The following is a 22,593-nucleotide window of genomic DNA, read 5'->3' on the forward strand; positions in this document are numbered from 1 at the left end:
TAACCAGGAGGACAGTGAGAGACACATGGATCCTCCTGGGAAGGAGAAACAGATAAGAGTTCCTAAGAAAATTAGGAAGGATGGGAGAAGGGAGGGTGAAAAAGGAGGGAGAGGAAAGAGGAGGAGGGAGGAGTAGAACATGAGGAAATGGGATGCTCAATAAAGGGGAAGAACAATGAGGGAGAAAAAGGAAAGAGTTATCTTGATTGAGGGAGCCATTAAAAGAATATTGAGAAACAGCACTAGAGAAATTCCCAGGAAACCTCAAGGATGACGCCAGTTAAGACTGTAAGTACTAGTGGAGAGGATGCCTAAATTGGCCTTCCCATATAATCAGACTGATGACTTCCTTAATTTTTGTCACACACTATTCAATGAGCAACTGATGGAAGCAAATACAGAGATCTACAGTGATGCACTGGGCCAAGCTACCTGAGACCTATGTGTGATTTAATACTAAGTGTAAAGTTATATGTTAAGTCTATCTCCCAGAACAAAGACTGGATTTAAATCAGAGCCTCTTTTCCTATTTATTTTGACAACGTAATCTCTAAAGGAAGGGAAGAAATGCTTGTTCATTTGCAAAAAATGGGATGGTTAGTATTTCTTAGTTTCTATTTTGGATTCAGGTATATGGATTTGTTTTATCTATTTTGGCTGATAACTGTTAAGTTGCTGTCAAGGAAATATTTCTCTCCTTATTAAACCTGCTCTGATAAATTTTGATACTTCCAGCACAAGTTACAGTATAATAGGGCTTATTATTAAAACATTTACTTATTTTTAAAAATTATTATTCATGTTTATCATTAGTTTGTTGACTATTTGTTTACATATCAATAGAACCTGCAGAATCTTTTTTTTCATTCAATCGATTTGAAACAACAAATTTGCTTTAAATGTTTAAAATATAAGCAGTCTAGATGGTAAGGATAGAGTCATATTTTCAGGAATTTTAAACATTTTAGCAAGATATTAAAAACAAATGACCATTTTATTACATTGAAGTGAATGCAAAAACACACACTGTAAAAATAGAAGAGTTGTAATTTTCCTAGTTATGTTACAGTACCTATGTCAGATAATTGCTACAAGAAAGCTGTAGACACTTATTTGATCAAATGAATTTCAACACAGTAAGTTAACTGGTCTATTAATTATACTTTTGTTCATGAAATTAATATACAAAAGCACATTTTTGTTTATGCTATGTCCTACTGAAAGAATATCATTCAGCCAAATAAAAGTAAGATGTACATTTAATTTGTCTTGTTCTATTATTTCACTTTATGCTTCATTTATTTTGTTACATAGCCTTGTAGATTATTTTTACTTCTTGTTACTAGTAGGCACATTCACTTATGATTCCATAGAAGTTTCTGTCATCCACTAAACCATGAAATCAGTGATTGTAACATGTAACAGGTTTAATTACATGTACATATTCAAGTATGTTTATTTGTTTAGATGTTCAAAAATATAATTCTGTTAATTCTATTCATAGTCTATTGGTGACTTATTTAAGTTAATTTTACCAAAAGGAATCTTCTAAAATCTGGAGAGTTAGATTTAATACTAATTTGCGTTAATAAGGTAAATTTTATAAGCAAAGCCATCATTTTGTAAAACAAATTTTGGAAGGTATCTTCTCTAAGCAAAACAAAACAGAATGTCTTATTGTATTTTGTTAACCATCACAGCAGTTATGGCAATCAACAGTAACATCTATTAAGAACACTATCTAATATTTGTATAGATTATTTGTTTCTTTTATTACACACAACACACACACAAAGCTAAAACATTTTATAACATTTTTATTCTTTAATCTATTCATTTTATCACATGAACATTCCAGGAAGAATGATTATTGTTAATAAATTATTCTTATTAAAACTAACATCTTCAGTTGTGTGTGCCAAAATGGAGTAATTTATAGAGTGAATTTAATCTTCTGTTAATTACTGTTGTGAAACAATTTCCTCTAAAACTGAAACATTCCATCCTGAGGGAAATCTCATAAGCAAGAAGGAAGTCCCTGAAACTGATCACATTCAGACTGAAGGAAGCTGAACTTTAAAGAATATTTGGAGAGGAAAAAAGCTGTTAGGAAGACTCTGAGTTTAGACTAACTGCCTGGAAGAAGCAGATACCAGCTGTGTTGCCCAGAAATGGTTTGGACCAGAGACATAGGAAAGGGCACTGTGCAGTGTGTTCCAAGTTTCCCAGCTTTTGGGAGCTGTCACTCATTCAAAGGTGGACATTGATGATACAGTCTTTGAGTCATTTCTACTCCTGTGAGTAACCCGTCTCCCATATTCCCATAAATAACCCCAATAAAACTCATTAGTTCACTAAGTTGGAGAAGAGTGGTGTCCATATTTTTGTTTTTTCACGGGTTCCTGGTATGGGGTGTGTAGATGTGTGTAGTATCTTCAGTGGAAAACCTTTGTCATACTACAGAACTCAGTTATCAAATACGTGTACCACCTTCCTGAGGTTTTTTTTTTTTTTTAATGCCATTCCCGCATCTACCTCAAAGGACCTTTATTTTCCATCTCTTATCATGGCATGGGTTAATCAGTATGAGATGAATTAATGGACGCATCTGTATAACACAGCCCACAGGTGCAGCTGTCGTTACCGTCCCTTCCAGCAATTGCCTGTGTATACTACCATGCTCTCCTAAGCTTGTTGCAGCTCACAGATATTGAACGGTTTCCCCATTCATACTTGCTTCATTCTAGTATCAGATACTAGACTCTTGCTGAGACTGTCATACCACATTGTTCTAAACTACCGAATCTGAATCTGTACCATTTTCATGTTCTATTTCTACGGTCCATTCTTTCCTGCAATTCTCTCATTTAGAAACTGTAGCCTAGACATAATGTCTCTCTCCTTCTCTCCCCCCTCTTTATCTCTCTCTCACATCTTGTCGATCTCTATCTCCACCTATTTATTGCTATCTCTCATCTCTATGTCTCCATATCCCACTCCCTATGCCAGTCAGAACTTCACTGATATTGCCTTTGTCTTGTTACTTTTTTCATCTTCATATTCACAACCAATTGTCTCAAATTAAAAATAACCTTCTTGGGAACCTAATCTTTACTGCAGATGAAATCAGGCCAGTTACTTTAATATCACAGCAATTTATCATTGCAATCACGTAGATTTTAGAATTCTTCTTTTTTACCCCCAATCTGCAAGTATTCTGAAGTCAGGAGACATGTAGGGAAATAAAGAAAGGCCTAAAGTAAGTGGGTACTCAATACAGACTTATAGAAAAAAGAACATGTAGGAAAAATGAGTCAGAGAAAAATACTTTGTCCCTGACTAGACCCCCAGTCCGAGATCAAGGCTAAAGGTAAAGCATACTGCCTCTTGCTTGATGTGGAACTCCTGAGACTTGAAAATCCCTACCCATTGACTGAGAGTTAACCGTCATACAATCTACCATCTCTGCTGTTCTTTTCCACAAATTAACTGCACATGCTTCAAATAAAAGTATAAAAGAGTCCCATCCATTCAACCCTCTGCCATCTCTGTCCCATTCAGAGGCACCTGCCACCTTTCTGTATTTCTCCTCAATGAATCTCTTGCGTTTAAATCATTCCATGGTGTGAATTTGTGGTATTTCTTGGCTCCTGATTACTAAGATTCCCTTGTGTCAGAAAATAATTTACAGAATGGAATTCTAAGCCAGGTGGTGGTGGAGCAAGCCTTTAATCCCAGCACTCGGGAGGCAGAGGCAGGCGGATCCCTGTGAGTTGGAAGCCAGCCTGGTCTACAAGATTTAGTTCCAGGACAGGCACCAAAAACTAAGGAGAAACCCTGTTTCGAAAAATAAAAACAACAACAACAACAACAGAATGAAATTCTAATATTATTCAGAAAGTGCCACCAAGGAAAAAGAAAATTTAAAATCTTCAGACTCACCAGTTGTTAGAAGAGAGACATGCCATACCCTTCTGAGGGAAGAGTTGATGGTGGCTTGTCTTGTATTCATTAAATTGTGAAATGCTAGATACTTTGTTTGGGATATAAGTATAGTGACAGGAGAACACCAAATTAGCCTATGGGTGGGTATCTAGTTTAAGACTAAAAGAATTAGAAATTCATTTTGCATGTATTAAAATACTTGGATGAGAGATGGCTCAGTTTTTAAGGTCATGTATTGTTCCTGTAGTGGACCCAAATACAATTCCTAGCACCTCTTTGGAAGGATCACAAATAAATTTAACTCCAGTTTCAGGGCATCTGACACATCTTTTACCATCTGCGGGGACCTGCATTCATAGTTCTCTCTCTGTCTCTCTCTTTCTCTCTCACACAAACATTCACACAGATAGATAAATAGATAGATATATGATAGAGACAGACAGACAGACAGACAGACAGACAGACAGAGAGACAGAAAGACAGATAGATAGAATTTAAGAACTAGACATGGTGCTGCACACCTTTAAACCCAGCATTAAAGATATAGAGGCAGGTGATTTCTTGGAAATTGAAGACCCACCTGGGCAATGAAATGAGTGCCAGGACAGTTAGGGCTGCCTGTGAGAACTTGTCTCAAAATAAAAATTAAGAAACAAAGCACAAAAATTTCAAAAATGCAAATAAAAGATTTTCCCTAAATGTATAAATCATTATACAGTTTGGGAATGTTGCTGTGATAAAGCAAATTGCCTGCTTACAATATTTACATTTTCCATTACTTGATTTGTATATTTCTAAATTCAAGTTTACTTAAGTCAACAATAAATTTGACTCAGTGAAAGCAGCAGAGTAAAATCTCCCAAGGGGACACATTTTGGCATCATGTGAATCTGAAGTTTGGTGTCTCATTGTATGAGTCATTTTAAGTTTGTGAAGGTTTCCAGATTCTCATCTGAAACCAAACATAAGAGATGAAATGAGGCTTGAATAATTTCACTGGGAATTTTCTGAATAATAAAATGTAAATATTTTCCTTATGTCAACATTTTTTCTTTGAATGCTCACACAGGTTTTTCATTATTATAAACTGACAAAATCTGCGAAAATTCTCAGTTGATCTGGTCAAGTCTAATTGCTTCCTGTTGCTAATTCAACTGGCCCCATGCACATTCGTGTTTAAACCTGCCATTTTCAATAATGGCAAGAAAAGAAAAAGAATGTATTAAAGCTGCAGAAAGGGAAAATTGACTTGATAAGAAGATACTCCCTCAGCTATTTACTTATTAATAAATACCTTTGCATAATAAAATCTCCATCATGAGTATTAAAAGTGGTGTTTATTTGTCCAGGTAACCTCTCTTAAACATTGCAATTATAGGAAAGAGTGAGAAGAATACTGATTAATACATGATTATGAAAAGTGCTTTTTCAACCACAGGAGCTTTGTGAAACTCATAGAGTCCAAATAACTTCTGTCAGGAGGTTGGCCAAGCAGGCATTCCATGAAACCATTTATTTGATTGATTTTATCATGAAAATGAAAAGGTAGTACTTGCTAAGCTTAATTGCATAACATATATCAGAATATTATATTCTTGATACGTTTATGGTTGTTTTAGAGCCAACCAATTTTACATAAAATCCTTGCACGTGAAATATGTTACAAGTAGCATCACACTGAATGCTATAGGTCACCAAATTGAGATGACTTTCTTCCCTGTCATTGCGAAGTCTTATCAATATGTGCGTGTCTGTGTTTCACTAAAAAGAATTCCCATTCAATGTTTGGTCATAAAAATGAACCTACCCCCACTAGTGTCTTTCAAAGGAATATCATCAGTCTTTTTATCAAATAGTGAATGAGACAGTATGATAAATATCAACAGGAAAGACAAGAGTCAAAGACTGTTATGACCTACTTCAGACAGTAATCTCTTAACCATCACTGCCATTGAGATTACACATCACGTGTTTAATTCAAACCAGGAATTACTTGAGTCAAAATTCTGTTGCTTGCAAAAGTAATCCTGGAGTAGCATAATTTAGGAAATAAAAATAATTTAAGATAGATGATTCTTTTTAAAAGAGTTTCTGTTCCAAATATTTCTTGGTAGTGATCTACTCAATTTCTAAAAATACATTCTAAAAGTTTTCATACTTTTAAAATATCAAATATCCTTAATATTCTATTTTATTCTATAAGAAACATTCTTTTGATAATTTTAGTTCTGAAGGAAATTTTAAGTAAGCAGATTGAACATTCCACTAGTATATTGCTCAAAATCTCTCAATTATCCGAATGCATAAAAACCATAAATTTAAGAAATGTAGTAGGCATATAAGTCTCATATGTCAGTTTTATGCAAAACTGTTACTCTGCCAAGATTTCTCAATCACTCTCTCTCTCATTCTCTCTCTCTCCCTCCCTTTCTCTCTTTCTTTCTCTCTCTGTGTCTGTGTCTGTCCACCTAATTAATAGAATCCATGTCTTTGTTTGGTCTAAACCATGGTTCTCCATCTACTCTGGGCCTATGATGTGTTTCTATATCAGCACATTGATACTATTTTCTCCACTATCTCTGCTGGTTAGGAAAAATGTTGGGGACCATTAAAGTACAATGGACAGTCAGGTGACCATTACTTATTTCTAATTTTCATTAAATTAGAAGTTAGGTTTCTCAGGTGAGGAGAGAATCAAAGCATCTAAGTATTTTGATATGTGTTTAAGGAAAACATGCTTCCCAAACAATCTAGTACCAATTCTTTTTTGTGTATTTGAAATAATTTTACTTCTAGTGATAAGAACACATATTGTTTAGGGTGTTTCACCAGTGGTAGTGATGTGTGTGCCTGTAACCCAATACTCATAAGTCAGAGGGAAGTTCTTCTTTGTGAGTTTGAGGTCAGCCTAATTTACATAGTAAGATCCTGTATTTAAAGAAAAATACAGTTTCAACAGAATAAATATAGACAAATGTTAAAAATAAGTAAGAATGCTTTTGTCTTTGACATTGAGGATAATTAAGACTTAAAATATTTTAGTGGTGTCTAAATACTTAAAAAAACTTAAAAATTGTGCTAATATGAGAATATGCTTGAGAGCACAAAATAACTGATTTTATTTTCTCTGGATTTCATACTTTTAAAAATATTTTATATTAATCATTTATAATGAAATTAGTGGGATGTATCCATATAATATTCTAAATATTTTGTCTTGTTCTAAGTAGCAATGTAGACTTCTTGTATGATAAAAGCTCATTGCTTGAAGGCTGCCTGGCATATTTAACTACTTCAAAGAAGTGAATGTTCTGGGATATTATCTTACTGCTTTATTGCTTTAGAGATAAAACAGAAGCTAATGTGAATGTTGTAGAACAGACTTCCATTTAATACCCAAGCACAAGTTTAATAAAATCAAGAATTCTCGAGTATTGACATTTGCTGATATTAATTAGTTATCTATATTTATGCACCTGATAATAATCCTCAGGTTAACTCTGCAATAATAAAAGTACAGCAAATGCTTCAACTTCATATTACTTGATCAATTTTTATCATATTTTCCTTAATTTTGTCATGTTTTCCATTCTCAAAGCACCACTTTAACATTTAACTTTCTAAGTAATGTATGTATTTGCATAAATCTGTATTTAACATTTATTCTATAGGCCCCTAGACAAAAGCTCAAGTTGGCTTATAAGGTCAAGAATATAAGATTTGTAAATGTTACAATAGTAAACCTGATAGTTCAAAGAAATGATGTATTAGATACCAGACGCTATGCTTTACACAGGACAAGCCCCATTCTTAAACAGTAAACATACTAATACCAAGGGTTGAAATTTGGAATGAAAACAACTGAAATAGTTTTCGGGCATCAAAATATTATAATACCTAGCCTGTCTTCAAGTTCATTCACATTATGTGAAGATATTGGCTTCTTGGGGAAATTACCTTTCCTGTTCCTTCCTTGAAATTATTTGTGACTGTCTTAATTAACTCTGCATAATATGAGATACACTCAGAAAATGTAGCAGCTTATAATAAAGTAACAAAAATATCACTTTATTTTATATCCTGTATAGAATAAAAAGATGCACTAATGTCAAATTTCCTCTGCCATAACTTCAAGATTTTTATTTATAAATTTGATTTAGATATGCATTTTTAAGTTTCTGATTTTTACCTCATGTTAACATTTCAGTTTTTCTATGTGTACATCTTATTTTTATGACTTATTCCTTAAATTTCACTTGATGTATTTTAAGATTTCTGTGAATCTACATAAAATAATCAAAGTAGTCATGTGCCAGAGCTTAAGAGTAGACATGTTTTCATTGTTTTCAGTGGAAAAGACAGGGAGACGACGAGACCAGGGGAAGTCTGTAGGTGTTGTGAACAGGAGAGTCAGCAAAGTGGTTATGAGTACGGACTGCTCAGCCAGAAGGCATAAGTTTAGTTCACAGCACTGAAGTCGTGGCTCACAACTGTGCGCAACTCCTGTTCAAGAGATCCAATGCAATTTTCAGGCCTCTGTGGCAGTATACATATGTAGTATACATACATAAATGCTGCTAAATGCTCAGACATGCAATATAAAAGTAAATAAATCTTTCAACAAAAATTATTTTGGTCACTGTTGTTTATGGGTGAAATAAAATTGGTGCCACACACCCCCCAAAATTGGGTATAAACATAGATAGGAAAGATTCACCTGATGATTTGATGCCATAAGAATAGATAGGAAATGATGGATATTTAACAGTGTTTTGAAATATGGGTAGACAATTAGAATGCAAAGCGGGCATCAAGTGCTATCTAATAAATGTATGATTGACCCTGATGAAATTGTGAACACACTGAAGTTCCCTATGGTAAACAATAATGGAAAAAAAAAGACTCTAAAGGCAGTTGTTGTTGTAAACAGTGCTCACAGTGAGTCACATTCAGCAGAGATAACTGCACACAAAGCAGGAACAAATCAGCATCTCCATAAGTATTGAAATATTTAATATTCAGTATGAACTCTAGATCTCAGTAAGTTGAAACATGTCCTCTTAGTCTTTACTCCGTTGAATTCAATCTGCATTGCTTAGAGCCCAACTTCTGAAACTATAGATCATGACCACATAGGGAGTGGCCTAACTGAATGTGGAGGTAGAGAAAATTCATCTACAGGAAAAAGTTTCTGAATGTTAAAAACCAAATCTTAACTGAAAATAAAATGCATAATGAATTATGGGTTTTCAGGAACTGTTTGCCTGTCTGCGGGTGGGAACTGCCTCTAGAACCTTGGTTTTAAAGAGAGGGCAGACATATTTTGCAGAGAGTTATCATGCCAAAGCACAGGCAAGCACTTCCCTATATACCGTTCATCATGACTTTATATTGTGAATAGCAATGCTTTACAAAACCCATGAATTTTCTCCTCTTGTAGAGACATGTTGATGAAAATACAGAAAACAAAGGCTCAATATTTCCCTACTATCATTTCTCAGCATAGATTGAATTAATATCTGTTTGATTTTAGTGCATTAGAGAGATTATTTTAAAATCCTGCTCTGAGTTGTTGATGAGTTTCATAAAAAATATTAAATGTATTTTGACTGGGCATTTGGACAGAATTTCCAAAAACTGCTGGAAGGTCATATACATATGTTTCTAATTTAGATGATACATTTATGTGAAGTGGCTATTTCAGTACTGACAGTTATTGAATGAAAATATTGGACCAATGAGAAGGCTTACAGGGCAAAAGTTCTTTCTGATACAAGACAGACTTAGCCCTCAAACCAGAGATGAAAAGAAAAAGTAACCTCCCCACTGTACTCTCTGGCTTCTGCATGCACACTGAAGCACATGTATGCTCCCTCACCCAACCACACAGTCACAGATGAAGAAAAATAGAATCCATTTTAAAAAGTAAAGGCTTGAAATGCTGTAGAAGAACCTACAAACAACAACCACCACTTTACTAAGTCAGCATAATCCCTAACTACATTCTAAATATTTGTCCTGTACAAATGAGTAAATGTAGTCCTAACCCCACATCAACAGAACTTCTTTTTTTTTTTCAGTAGATTATTCTAGAAAATAACAATCAGTCAAAATGTGGAGCTATGAAACTTGATCCTAACGGTACATCTAATCTAGAATACATCTCCCACACCTAAGGGTCAAGGATTGCTGCAGAGGAGAGGCAGGAAAACGGCAAGAGCCAGAGAAAGTAGACATTTTCAGGAAAACAATATTTGCCCGACACAACAGTGATTGTGATACATGAGTAATACCAAGCCAGACCAAATCCCAGCGTGGATGGGGGAGGGGTAGGAAGACTCGCCCTTAGCTGAGGAACTGTTAGCAAATAATGACTCCTTCTGGAAGGACAGTTACATTTCTTAAAGGATGTGAGACCTGAGAGACTACCATTGCTCTAGTAGATGGCCATTTTCCCATATATACAAGGTCAACATTAAATGAACTCAGTGGTAACAGAGAGAGAGAGACAGGGAGAGAGAGACAGAGAGAGAGAGAGAGAGAGAGAGAGAGAGAGAGAGAGAGAGAGAGGAAGGGAGGGAAGGAGGGAGGGAGGGAGGGAGAGAGAGAGAGAGAGAGAGAGAGGAAGGGAGAGAGAAGATGAAGTTAGGAGGGAATAATGGTGGTGAGACAAAGGGAAGAAAAGGAATGAAAGACTGGATCCAATAAACATAATTCTGTATTTGAGAGTAATTACAAGATGAGAAACTCTTTCAAAGGGTTTCAGTATTGGGAAGGTTGGGAAACACAGCATTAAATGCTTGTATTAATATTAAATGAAAAATTTTTAATTATCTCAGAAAACACTGAAGATCTCCTGTATCCGGGCATATTAATTATTCTAAGATTTAACCCATTATGAAAATAGAACCAAGTACAGCTATCTTATTAGTGTGCGGTTTTGCTTTAATCTTTAATAAATTATAAATATATACACCCCCAAATTGTTTTATGATAAATTTCTTTATGATTTACTATCTTTAACAAGTTAAAATACTGTATGAGTAGAAAGATGTTTTAGAATTTTTAAGGGGTTATATTAGAAACTTTTCATGTGTATACAAATCTATTTTATATGCTTATTTACCTACAGTTTTGTAAAAAATTTCTAAGATGAACATGGATTTCAAAGACCATAGGTGAGTCCTAGCCCCCAACTATGACAAACTGAGTTCCATCCTTATGGTCAAGATTACAATGTTAAATGATGGCAACAAGATGTTTTCTGAGCACATACTATTTATGCACTGGCAGCATTTCTTCACTAAAACAAACAAACAAATAAGCACAATAATTAAAAATGGATTCACGTGGAAACTGTTTAAGAAACTTTGACTTTTTGAGGAATTAAGATTTTAAATTAAAAGTAAAAGTCCTCGTCTCAAAAAACAAAGTAGCTTCATAAAGATGCATAGTAGGAGAGAGGTAATGATAAAATTGACTAAATGGGAATAATAAATCTTAAAAACAAAATATTCATAATTATAAAAGAAAAGAACAGTGTCTGTTCTCACTGCATGGAACTGACTGTAAAATTAATGAACTGGCTAGGAGAGAGGGTGATAGAAACCATCCAATGAAAATGAAAAGAATACAATCAGTTTAAAAATGTTATTTGGGAACCTTTGAAAAATTATAAAATTAGTTCAGTAGGCTTGTAATTCTGCTCAAAAAATGAGAGAAAAGGCAAGAAAATATTTGAAGAAAAATGTCACAAATTTCATGAAGATAGTACATGTTGAATGAACCTCAAGCTGATTAAATGAGAGAGAGAGAGAGAGAGAGAGAGAGAGAGAGAGAGAGAGAGAGAGAGAAGAACTAATCATTTGCTTTTCCAGAACCAAAATGCTGAAAGCCAAGCATGGAAAGTAAACAATGAAAACAGCAAGAGACAAACTGCAAATTAAATATTGGATGCAGTGATTCACTTAGCAGCCAACCAACTGAAACAATGAAGTAATGAGGGGAAAATGTTGAGTAACATTTTCCATGTGTTGAAAGAGACAATTGTACCATCCAGACTCCTAAATACGGTGAAAATATACTTCCAGAAGGAAGCTTCTGCCTTTCATCCTTCCAGCAGCTTGTCAGTCATCTGCCAGCCTTCCTTCTACCTGATCCATTGCTGGTGGTTCCCGCTGCTGGGAAGCTCTAAGTTCCTTTACACTTGTCTGCCTCTCACTGTTCCATTTGGCATAAGATCTATAACTTCAATTATCAATGAGATAAAAATGGTTTTTGATTTTAGTATGCTAAACATTTCTTGTGATTCTAGGAGAAACTTCTTCCATGCTCTTTGTATATTTGAACTCATATTAGTCTTGAGTTTAATTAAAAGATCTGCTAATCTTAGAAAGATGGAGAGTGTTCTTTGGATATTGATAAGCAAATGATTCAGGCAAGTGACTGACTAGGAAACTTACAAAATGTACTGAGAAAGTTTCCTGTACACAGTAAAGCTCTACACATTGGACAGAAGGTACATAAGTATTCAAAAGATATACTCAAAAGATTCTTTCAGTTATACATTTATTTGTGTGTATATGTATATATGGGGAGTGTGGGTGGTGTATTCATATATGTGTGAATTTTCATGTGTACAGCGTATACAAACAAAGGCCAGATGAAGACATTGGATCTATTTCTTTATCAAACTGACGTATTCCCTTGAGACAAGGTCTCTAATAATCCTGGAGTTAGGCTGATAGCCATCAAGTACCAGCAATTTTATTGTGTCTGTCCTAAAAGTACTAGAGTACAGGCATATGTAGACATGCCTGTCTATTAACATGGGTCCTGAGGATTTGAACATAGGCCTTCATGTCTGCCTAGTAGGTATTCTTATCCAGTGAGTCATATCCCCAAAATTAATTCTTTCTCCTCTTATAAAAATAGACTATGCTTTTCCTTTCTTGTGTTTATAATTACATAAAATGTACCTCATTTGCTCCTCTAGTCTAAATGTGCTGTACTGTTCACAAATAGGCTTATTCATAGAACACACTTGTACATTTCTCTGCTGTATGACCTGAGGTGTCTTCCTTTTAAAACTGTATCGCTATGATAAGTACTATAAAAGTATAAAGGACCAATTCAAGAGCTCTCTGAATGTATCTGTCACATATGATACACAAGTCTTTGACATATATTGTGGACCATTTGTAATGATACCTTAGATATATCAAGATTAGAACACGTTCCTTTGACTTAGAAAAATATCGAAGAAGTGACAGAAGTCTTCTTTCTGTTAAAATATACATCAAAAATGGGTTTCTAGTTTAGAGTAAGGCATATTAAGACTCACATTATTATTTGAATTATTTTATTAAGTAGATGCTGCAATATGATATGTTGGATTGAGCTTATGTGGTTGAGGACTGAAAAAGGTAAATCCAGACATGTGTGTGTAGGAGGTAAAATATCAACTGAGACCTGAATAGTTTTTAGCAAGGAATCTGAAATTAGAAGTCCATTTGAGACACGATGGCAACTATCTCTAGTCTGGAGGGAAAATAGAAAGGAATCTGTGATCTCAAAAATAAAAGATAACAGGGATTGATTTAAAATGCACACTATTCAAAACAGACTCGAAAGATATTTTATTTCTTTTTTAATCTTCAGAAAAATTTGCACTTCTATTTAAAAGTTTTATGTCTCACTCATGCGAAAAACTTGAAAAGGTATAGCAAGCTCCTTGATTTGACCTTGAAGTGATTAACACACTGTGTACATTTAAAAGCCAAGTACTAATTCAGCTAATCTTAAAGGACGAAATACACACACACCCACATACTTATCATCAGCAATTGTCAGGAATCTAGCTTTTAGCAATCATCAAAATAAAGAAGGAAACATAGCAAAATTTAATTAAATAAACATTAGTTCAATTGGTGTACACAATCAAGCACACACTCAAATTTACACCTTAAGAAGGCCGTTCTTAAACCTTCAGTTCAAGTGTCACCAATGTGAGGGACAGCAAGCCCACCATCAGGTCCTTCCTTCTGCACATCCAAATCCTAACAGTTTCATTTCATTTAAATGTGAGTTCTAACAACCTCAGCAGCCTTTGTAGTTGTAAAGAACTTTCAGAGAAGAAAAATGCACAATGTTTCACAAAACATAATTCAGAAACATTTGTTTCAGTGTTGCATGGTGCTTTTAATAGTATAGCTTATTTTAAAGCTCATTTTAGACAAAATATATAGGGGTCTTTGTTATTCAGGTCTAAAAATAAACATCTTAAAAGAGTTCTATTTTAGTTGATTGCTATCCTAAAGTACTCCTTATTTCCAAGTAAAACTTAAAGTGTCTGGATGATTCTACTGCAATGGTGCTTTCCAACATAAGGACTGTTCTCTCGGGAATCACTACTAAAGAATTTCTTAGCATCATCTCTTTTCTCAACAAAACCACCTTTATTATATAAAAAATTGTGTAACTAATCTCATTAAAGAATGTTATATGTCATTTTATGTTGTATGTACTGGATCTAAAACAACTTCACTATGTAAGTAAATGAAATGCTACCTAAAATAAATGATTTTAGTATTAAAATTCATGGGGAAGAACTAGAAAATGAGTTTTCTTTTTTGTGTCATAGATCTTAAATTCATTTATTCTTGTCTATGCCGAGGCTTAGAAATAACCTCCAAACAGTCCTTGCAATGCACTGAACTTGTGAATTTCAGGGACTTGTTTGGTGGGTAGAGTAGAACAGAGATTCCAATTGGAGAAGAATAACTTTTTTCTTGAGCCTTCATACACTCATTTTTAATAAACAAATGAAGATTCTGCAAACACTAAGCCATATCAGAAATAACAAGAATCATTTGTGCCACCATTCTTATTAAATAATAGTCAAAGAAAGCCAAACAGAATAAAATAACAGGTAAATCTGAGCATACAAGAATGAGAATAGTCAACATTTTGAGCTATAACTTAAATAACTGCACTAACAAACATGTTTGTCTTTCCTGTAGCCCATTTTTAACACTTGGCATTGCTTACTAGGCTTTGTACTGACTCATAGGGAAGCATAGCCTGCTATAGATTAGGAGACCAGCCTTACATGTGTTCATGATTGTCTTCCTTATATCAGAAATGAGCTCAAAATAAAAGGAGAGGAAACGGGAATTAAATTAGGGTTGATTATAACAAACTCTTAGTCATGCTTCTTCACATGTTAAGTAATTCATTCCACACGCAGACACACAAGGTATTTTGACAATTCAGTGCATTCCATTTCCCTAAAACACACGTCTTTAGCAGGATATACCTCAGAGGAAATACAGTGAAAATATCCCTGTGATAAAATCAATTTATCCTGGAATTGACCTTTTTTTCTTGGTGATATTTCAAATGAAGGTCAGTAGTCTCCAAGTAATGACACAGGATGAGAACAAAAGAGCATGGGCATTAATGAGAAAGGTAGTCACATAGTTTACTATACCTGACTGGTAATGGGTGGTGTGGATGTGTGTATTATTAAGTCAGTAAACATACATATCTTCCATTACAAAATTCCACACAATGTAACATCATTTTCTATTTAGTTGAATTTCATGATATGCTGGATACGTTCACTGAATTAAATGTGTGTCTATGCAAAAAATAATAAAGGTGTATATGCATTTGTAAGTCAGCACCAACATAAAAACAAAACAGAGCTAAAATTCTATTGAGGAAAGAGAAAACGCTATTTCATTTTTATTTCATGTGATCTCTGGGCAGAACACATTTAAAGCAATGCTAATTTGAATCTTTAAACAACTAATATGATACTTTTATTTTGTGTACATGCTCTGATAGTATAGAAGTGATTATAAGTTAGCAGATAACTTTTGAATACTATAGCATAATTGTGGTAACAGTCTGCTTTTCAAAGCCTTTTACTTGCATTTAACTTAGCTTTTTCCTAATCCTGTAGGAATAATACACCAATGGAACTGATGTCCATTTAATTAAATTATACTATAGTTTCTTCTTTGTTGCTAAAAGTTATAATCCTGGAAATTGATGAAGGATGTGTGTGTGTGTGTGTGTGCGCGTACGCGTGTGTGTGGGGGGGTGGGGGGGGTAATTTAAAACATTTGCTATGGCTCTCCTAAGAAAGGATTGATGAAAACTATAACACAAGAGGCTTAATAATAGTTTATTGATACCAATTTTCTCTTGTACTTCAACATTACTGCATATAAATGAATCTCAAATAATAGAAGTATAAAATTCTTTGCAGATGCATTACACAAGCTTACAAGTAGGAACAGAGCAATCATTGATCCACTTTCTTTAATAATCTCATTTTTCTTTTTTATGTTCAACCATGGGTCTTATTTCCTGTTATTTATCCTGGCATTTATGTCTGTTTTATTCAAGACTAAATATCAATCTTTCTGTTTTACCTCAATTTTTACAACCTCGAGGTTTCTGCAACTGTTTATAATTATGATTTCCACAAAATATTCCTTCAGCCAATTTTCTTTTGTTCAGTCTGATACCAAAGAATCCAAAACAAAACAAAACAAATCAAAATTAGAAAACACTTGATATCAACAGTGGTTGCTATTCTGTGCACACATACTTTTAGGAGATATATATTCTTGTACGAGTAAATGATCAAAAATATATATAATTGGTCTCTCAGTGAATATACAGAGACAGTAGAGAAATAGCATATAGACACAGGGATAAATTAAGAACAACACAGAGAGAGCTTGATAATGGAAGGAGCCACAGCAATGGATTACTTCAGTGTGCCTGCCATGTGCTATGTGAGAGAGAAGTGTGTTTACTTATTTATTTGAAAAAAGTGGTAATGAATTGATTCTTAACCCCATTTTAATGAAAATATTAGTAACATACATCAAATAAATACTGTAACCTCGGCTGCAGTATCCTTCGGAATCCTCAAGAACTTTTGTAAAGGGGTTGCCTCGCAGGCACGTTATTCAATCCTGCAATCCCAGCACATGAGGCTCTAGGATCAAGAGTTCAAGACCACCCTTGACTGCATAGAGTTCAAACCAGCTGTAACTGCAGGAGACTCTGTCAAAAGATAACTTAAAAAATTGAAAAGAAAATAAATAGAGTTGTGGAACTCTCTGGATGCAAACCTCAACACATGCCTATAGAATTTGTCTTTTGGGTCACATTCATGCATTTATGTATTTTTATTTTTTAACTACTTGACTTAGGCCAAAACTGATTCTTGCACATCAACTCTTCTTTTTAGGATTGTCAACCTCTTGTCATTCCTGTTCATAGTTATTTGTCAAAATATTAACAGTGTTTCGGGGTACACATAAGTGTCATTGTTAGAGCTAATAAACTATGGAAATTATATCTTACTGTGATAAGGATCTATCCTCTTTTTGACTTTTTTGTGTATTGTTTTTTTTTCAGATAAGAATTTTTTACCTTTGTGTCTGACATTTCTTCTGTCCATGTTTGCATACATTTTATTTCAGAATCCATGTCTTTTTAAATTGATTTTTATTGAGTTCTACATTTTCTCTGCTCCCCTCCCTGTCTCTCCTCTCCCCCTTTAACCCTCCCCCAAGGACCCCATACTCCCAATTTACTCAGGAGATCTTATCTTTATTCCAGTGACGAGGCAAGCAATATCTTCATTTGCAAAACAATTTTTAGAATACTTTTTCTCTAAAAAGATGTTTGTATTCAGCTATGTAGCATGCTCAATACTATGCTAGTCATGTCTCACTTTGTATTCATTTTTATCAATTTATTTAGTAGATTTATTTTATTTTTATGTGTATATGTGTTACAGATAGTTGTGAGGTGTCATGTGGGTACTGAGGACCTAATTCATATCCACTGTAAGAACGATAAGTCTTATTAACCTCTGAATCATTACTATAGTGATTTGTTTCTTTTTTGTGTATGTGTGTGTTTTTAACTTGATAATTCTTGAAGTATTTATTAAAAATCAATTAATATTGTTTGCATTGGTTTTGTTACTTTGGAAGCTTTGTGATTGTACTCTTGTTTGTAGCATTTTATAATTGTTTGAAGACAATTCCATGAAGAGTTCATGCTGAACTTTTGTCAGCTCCCAGTATGGAGTGTAAATTTAAGATATTTATGTTGTCAAAGTAATGGAGGACAGAGATGTTCCTTCCTGGAATGTTCTATACAGATGAGGTCTCCATGTGACTTTAGAATAGGTTTGCTGTTATCTCAAGGAGAAACATGGAGTCTTAGTAGAGTTGGAGTTCTTAGACCTACTGTGTGCGAATCATTAATTTGTACCCTGCTCACACTTTCCGTGACCCAGAGAAAAGTGACCTGAAAGAGAAAAAACTTGTCTAATCAATGTCGCCATTTTGCTGACACTGCTTCTCAGTCAGATTCTTTTGTTTCTCATCAGATTGTCTAAACTTCTGCTCCACCGTGCCCTGGCTCAAAGTTAGGATAAGTTGAATATTCTTCACAGTTCTTAACAACGGTATTCTATATTGTTTTTCTTTCACCAGCTTTTGTGCTTCTTAGATTTTTCCAGTTTATTTTATTTTCTCATGGCTAACATGCCTAGAAACTATTCTCTACAGAAGAAAAGCTTTAAAGCTTTTCAATTTTCTAGCCTTTTCAGTTTATACCTTTTTCTTCAGCAATGCAATAATATTTTATAAAAAACCATCTGCTATAAAATTGAAAATTTAAACACTGTGAAAATTATAAAAAGGTTTTTATAAAAACCTGCCATTGCAGACCAGCTCTGCAAAAGTTTTACATCTATGATTAAATGTAGTGAACGATTAATGGTGGCGAACATATCTACAGCAACAAGTGACAGTGGATCCGTGGGCAACATTCTTGTGTTTGAGTGTTTGGAGGTGTGCTCCTAAGAGATTTTGAAAGTTAATAAGACAGAACAGGTGAAGAAGTGGTCACAAATGTGGTTCCACCCATTTCAGTTGACGGCGTGCACAAACTGTTCCAGCACTTACATTGATGAATTTCATTAACCAAAATCATAAGGAAGATATGGCACATCTCAGCAAAGAGAGGATGGAAAATCCATTCTTTGATGGTTTTGATCCAAGCTAAGCTTAGCAGTCCAGCCCAACAGATGAGGGCAAGGTTGTGGAGGAACTATAACAATCCTCTGTGTTGTAGATCCTCCAAACTATCTGAATTGTAACTTTAATATATATATGATAGAATCTGTATAACTTAAAAAGTTAAACCAACACAATGTGATAATTTTATTTTAAAAAATAAAAATTAGAAAATTAAATATTTGAAGAGCAATAGAGTATCGATTGTAATCCCAGAATTATTTGCTCAGTAAGCCTTTCTTTGTATGTGCTATTATACAGAACCCTGGTTCTTAGACTAGGATAACCAAAATTAGAAGTTGATCTTCGATGAAATTCAGATCATTATTGATAAATTATAATATATTTTTTTGTCTTTTAATAAGACCATGAAAATTAATAAGAAGACTTTCACATTTGGTCATTTTACATATTAGTACAGAGAATAAAACACAGACTGTGCTTTGTAAGAAAATGTATTTTAAATAAGTAGTAGTATATAATTGAATTCAACTCTACTTCCTTCAACTATATCAGCTCCATAAGCATGAAAAGAAATCAATGTTTGTAATTTATACAGCTAATTTACTAGAGTCACTGCCAAAACATAAAAGTGGGAAGGCTTACATCCTATTCCTTTGTTCATTCTACTGACAGAATCTCTGCAACTGCTACTCATAGCCCAGCATGCCTGCTTGAAGCCCAAGTTTGCTATTTCATTCTACGAGAGAAAGAGGCATCATTCATCAAAACACGAGGTGGAGCTGAAGTCAAAAGATTACCAAATAAATCCTGAGCGGCACTCAATTACTCATTACTTTCACAACTTGTCCATACATCTGCTGTTAAGTGAATGTTTATACACTTACCCTCCCTCAAGGCCAACCAGGAACTTTATGAAACATGGAGACATAGCCTCGTGACATAGCCATGTTACAAAATATGTCTTCAATGGCAGTTAATCAAAGGATGCCATGAGCTCAACAAAACCTTTCCTAAGAGCACAATGCAGCTGAACATCCAGTGTGATTGTTTCTGCTCGAAATCTCCCCACTGCCTTTACTCACCTCATTTAGCCAGCGCATTTCACAAAGGCTATTCAGGACTGCCTCTAAAAAGATTCTGAGGCAACAATGTTTTTTATTAAATACTGCATTCACTACTGGTGTATCATGTTACCCCACACTTAATGAGAAGTTGATCGTTGCATAAATATCAGCCACCAGATATCAGAAACAATGTTAGTTGTTGCCCAAAATCACCAGTGAGAGAAAAGAATATGCAAAAAATATTCTTTTGATTTAAACAAGAATTGCAAGAGTTCATCACAGAGTGAAATGGATTCCTGGCTATAACACAAAAGCACAGCTTATTGATAATGTTACATATATTTTGGAATTATGCCATCTCTCCTTACACTATTTAATATGTATTTACTTGATAATTGTATAGACAATACAGTCACTTTGGTATAATTTTTAAATTTTTGAAACAAGATCATTTAATTAATTAATTTATTGTTACGGTATAATCATTGAACATGGTGATCGGTTTCATAACCATATGTGTGTCAGGTTCTTCTATACTAATCTGATATCATTAAAATAGAAAAATAATTTTCATTAAGAATATATGTTTTATTTTTCTAGTTAAGCTGATGCAATAAAATTGATTGTGACATGTGTAAGAATTGTTCATGGAAAAATGATATTAGTAATTTCAAATGCAAAATTTATGGCAATCTAGTTTATTATAAATGAAAGATATTAAGGTATTGCAAGGATTGTAATACTATATACAGTTCTTCCTATATAGTAGATAGTTTATAGTTGGCAACAGCAATCATGAAAGAAGAATTACATGATTTTTTGTAACATACAGGTCACAGGGAACTAACAATCTAATTTTCTGATTATCCAGGTCTTCTTTTCTTTCTTTCTTTTTTTCTTCACCTTTATATATTTATTCATAAGCATTTGAAAGCATAACAGCTTCTTTCTAGAAATAAGAACCTTTGGTTTTTCTATATATGTGCTGAATCTGCAGCCTTCTGGACACTTTACAGGGAAGAAAAAGCTAATGCATAATTCACAAGATGAAACAAATTAGTACGTTAAGGCACCTGTTATTGGTACTGACAAGATTTGGTTTTGCATGCAACGCTAACCTAAATGTACATTCAGCACTCCTCTCACTTCTTTCCCCCTTCCATATGTGAATTTCTGCTCACTAATTTACTCCGGAAATAAAATAATTTGCATGAAAGGGAAAATGGCTACCACACAGGGTTGCATCTCTGTGTACTAAGAAATAGTAAAGATTAATGACATCAAAGGAGGTTAGCTTAATTCATATCTTCATGCGCACATTCTCCAGTGGCATAAATGTTATTTGATTATTGGATGTGATTTTAATGAAAAGTTGTTTTTATAATTCATTTCAAAAGCATTGAAATAAAATCAAGTATAATATAGTAGTTTAACAAATAACTAGCAATAATACAGAAATTATGTTTTAGTTATAGCCATATAGCCAAGAAATATCTAAATGACAAGTAAGAAATAGCTCCAGCAGAGTTTCTTCATCATTATAATATATTAATTTATATAATTTTATACTGAATCTAGGGTAATTATATGATGTTCATATGATAAATATTACACCTTCAAAATATGTTTTCAAAGTTAATGTTTCTATTCTATTTCTTAATAGTTATATCATCACTGTTTATACACATTCACACACACACACACACTCTCTCTCTCTCTCTCTCACAGACACACACACATACACACACACACACACACACAGAGATAGATATCAGAATGTGTTTATGTTCCTGATTGAATAAGCACACAACACTGTGTTTTTACTCTTTTACAGGAAATCTAAGTGATGAAAGATAGAATGACATAAATAAGAATGAATAGAAACTTGAGTTTAGTATCATGGAATCCCAATCCCACTGGAAGGGTATGTAAGAAAAGGAAGTTGTATTCATGCTGTTTCTGTTATATGGCAGGGCTCTTTCTCAGTAAATTATACTGATGGTCATTGTATCACTTAAATCTTTAGCCTTAATAAATACTGTAAGCTAGGTTAAACATGTTTAGTCTTAATATCCTTCCATGTATTATGCCAAAACATGACAAATCAGCAAGATAAAAACCAATCTTCCAAAGACAAGTAAGCCACCAAATTGCTCTTGAAGAAGACTCAAGTCCAATTCCCATCACTAGCATCATATCAGGTGACTCACAACTTTCTCTAAGGATGCTCCAAGGGATCTGATATCCTCATCTGGCCTTCATGGTCACTAGTACTAACATGTACATCTTGGCCCCTTACATAATAAAAAGGTTAAGTATATTAAATGTAAATTTCAGAATGTGGTATACTTATTCAAGTAAGATCTTTGAGTATTATGTATTTGTCAAAAACGATCCACAGAAGTAGTTTAAATAAACAAGTTTCATTTGACCAGATAAATCTAAATCTTGTGTGTAAAGAAACGGTGAAGAGAAAATTCGGTAAGTCAGACTAGTGAACA

The sequence above is a fragment of the Myodes glareolus genome, chromosome 20 (genome assembly GCF_982192425.1).
Source record: "Myodes glareolus chromosome 20, mMyoGla1.1, whole genome shotgun sequence".
NCBI lineage: Eukaryota > Metazoa > Chordata > Mammalia > Rodentia > Cricetidae > Myodes > Myodes glareolus.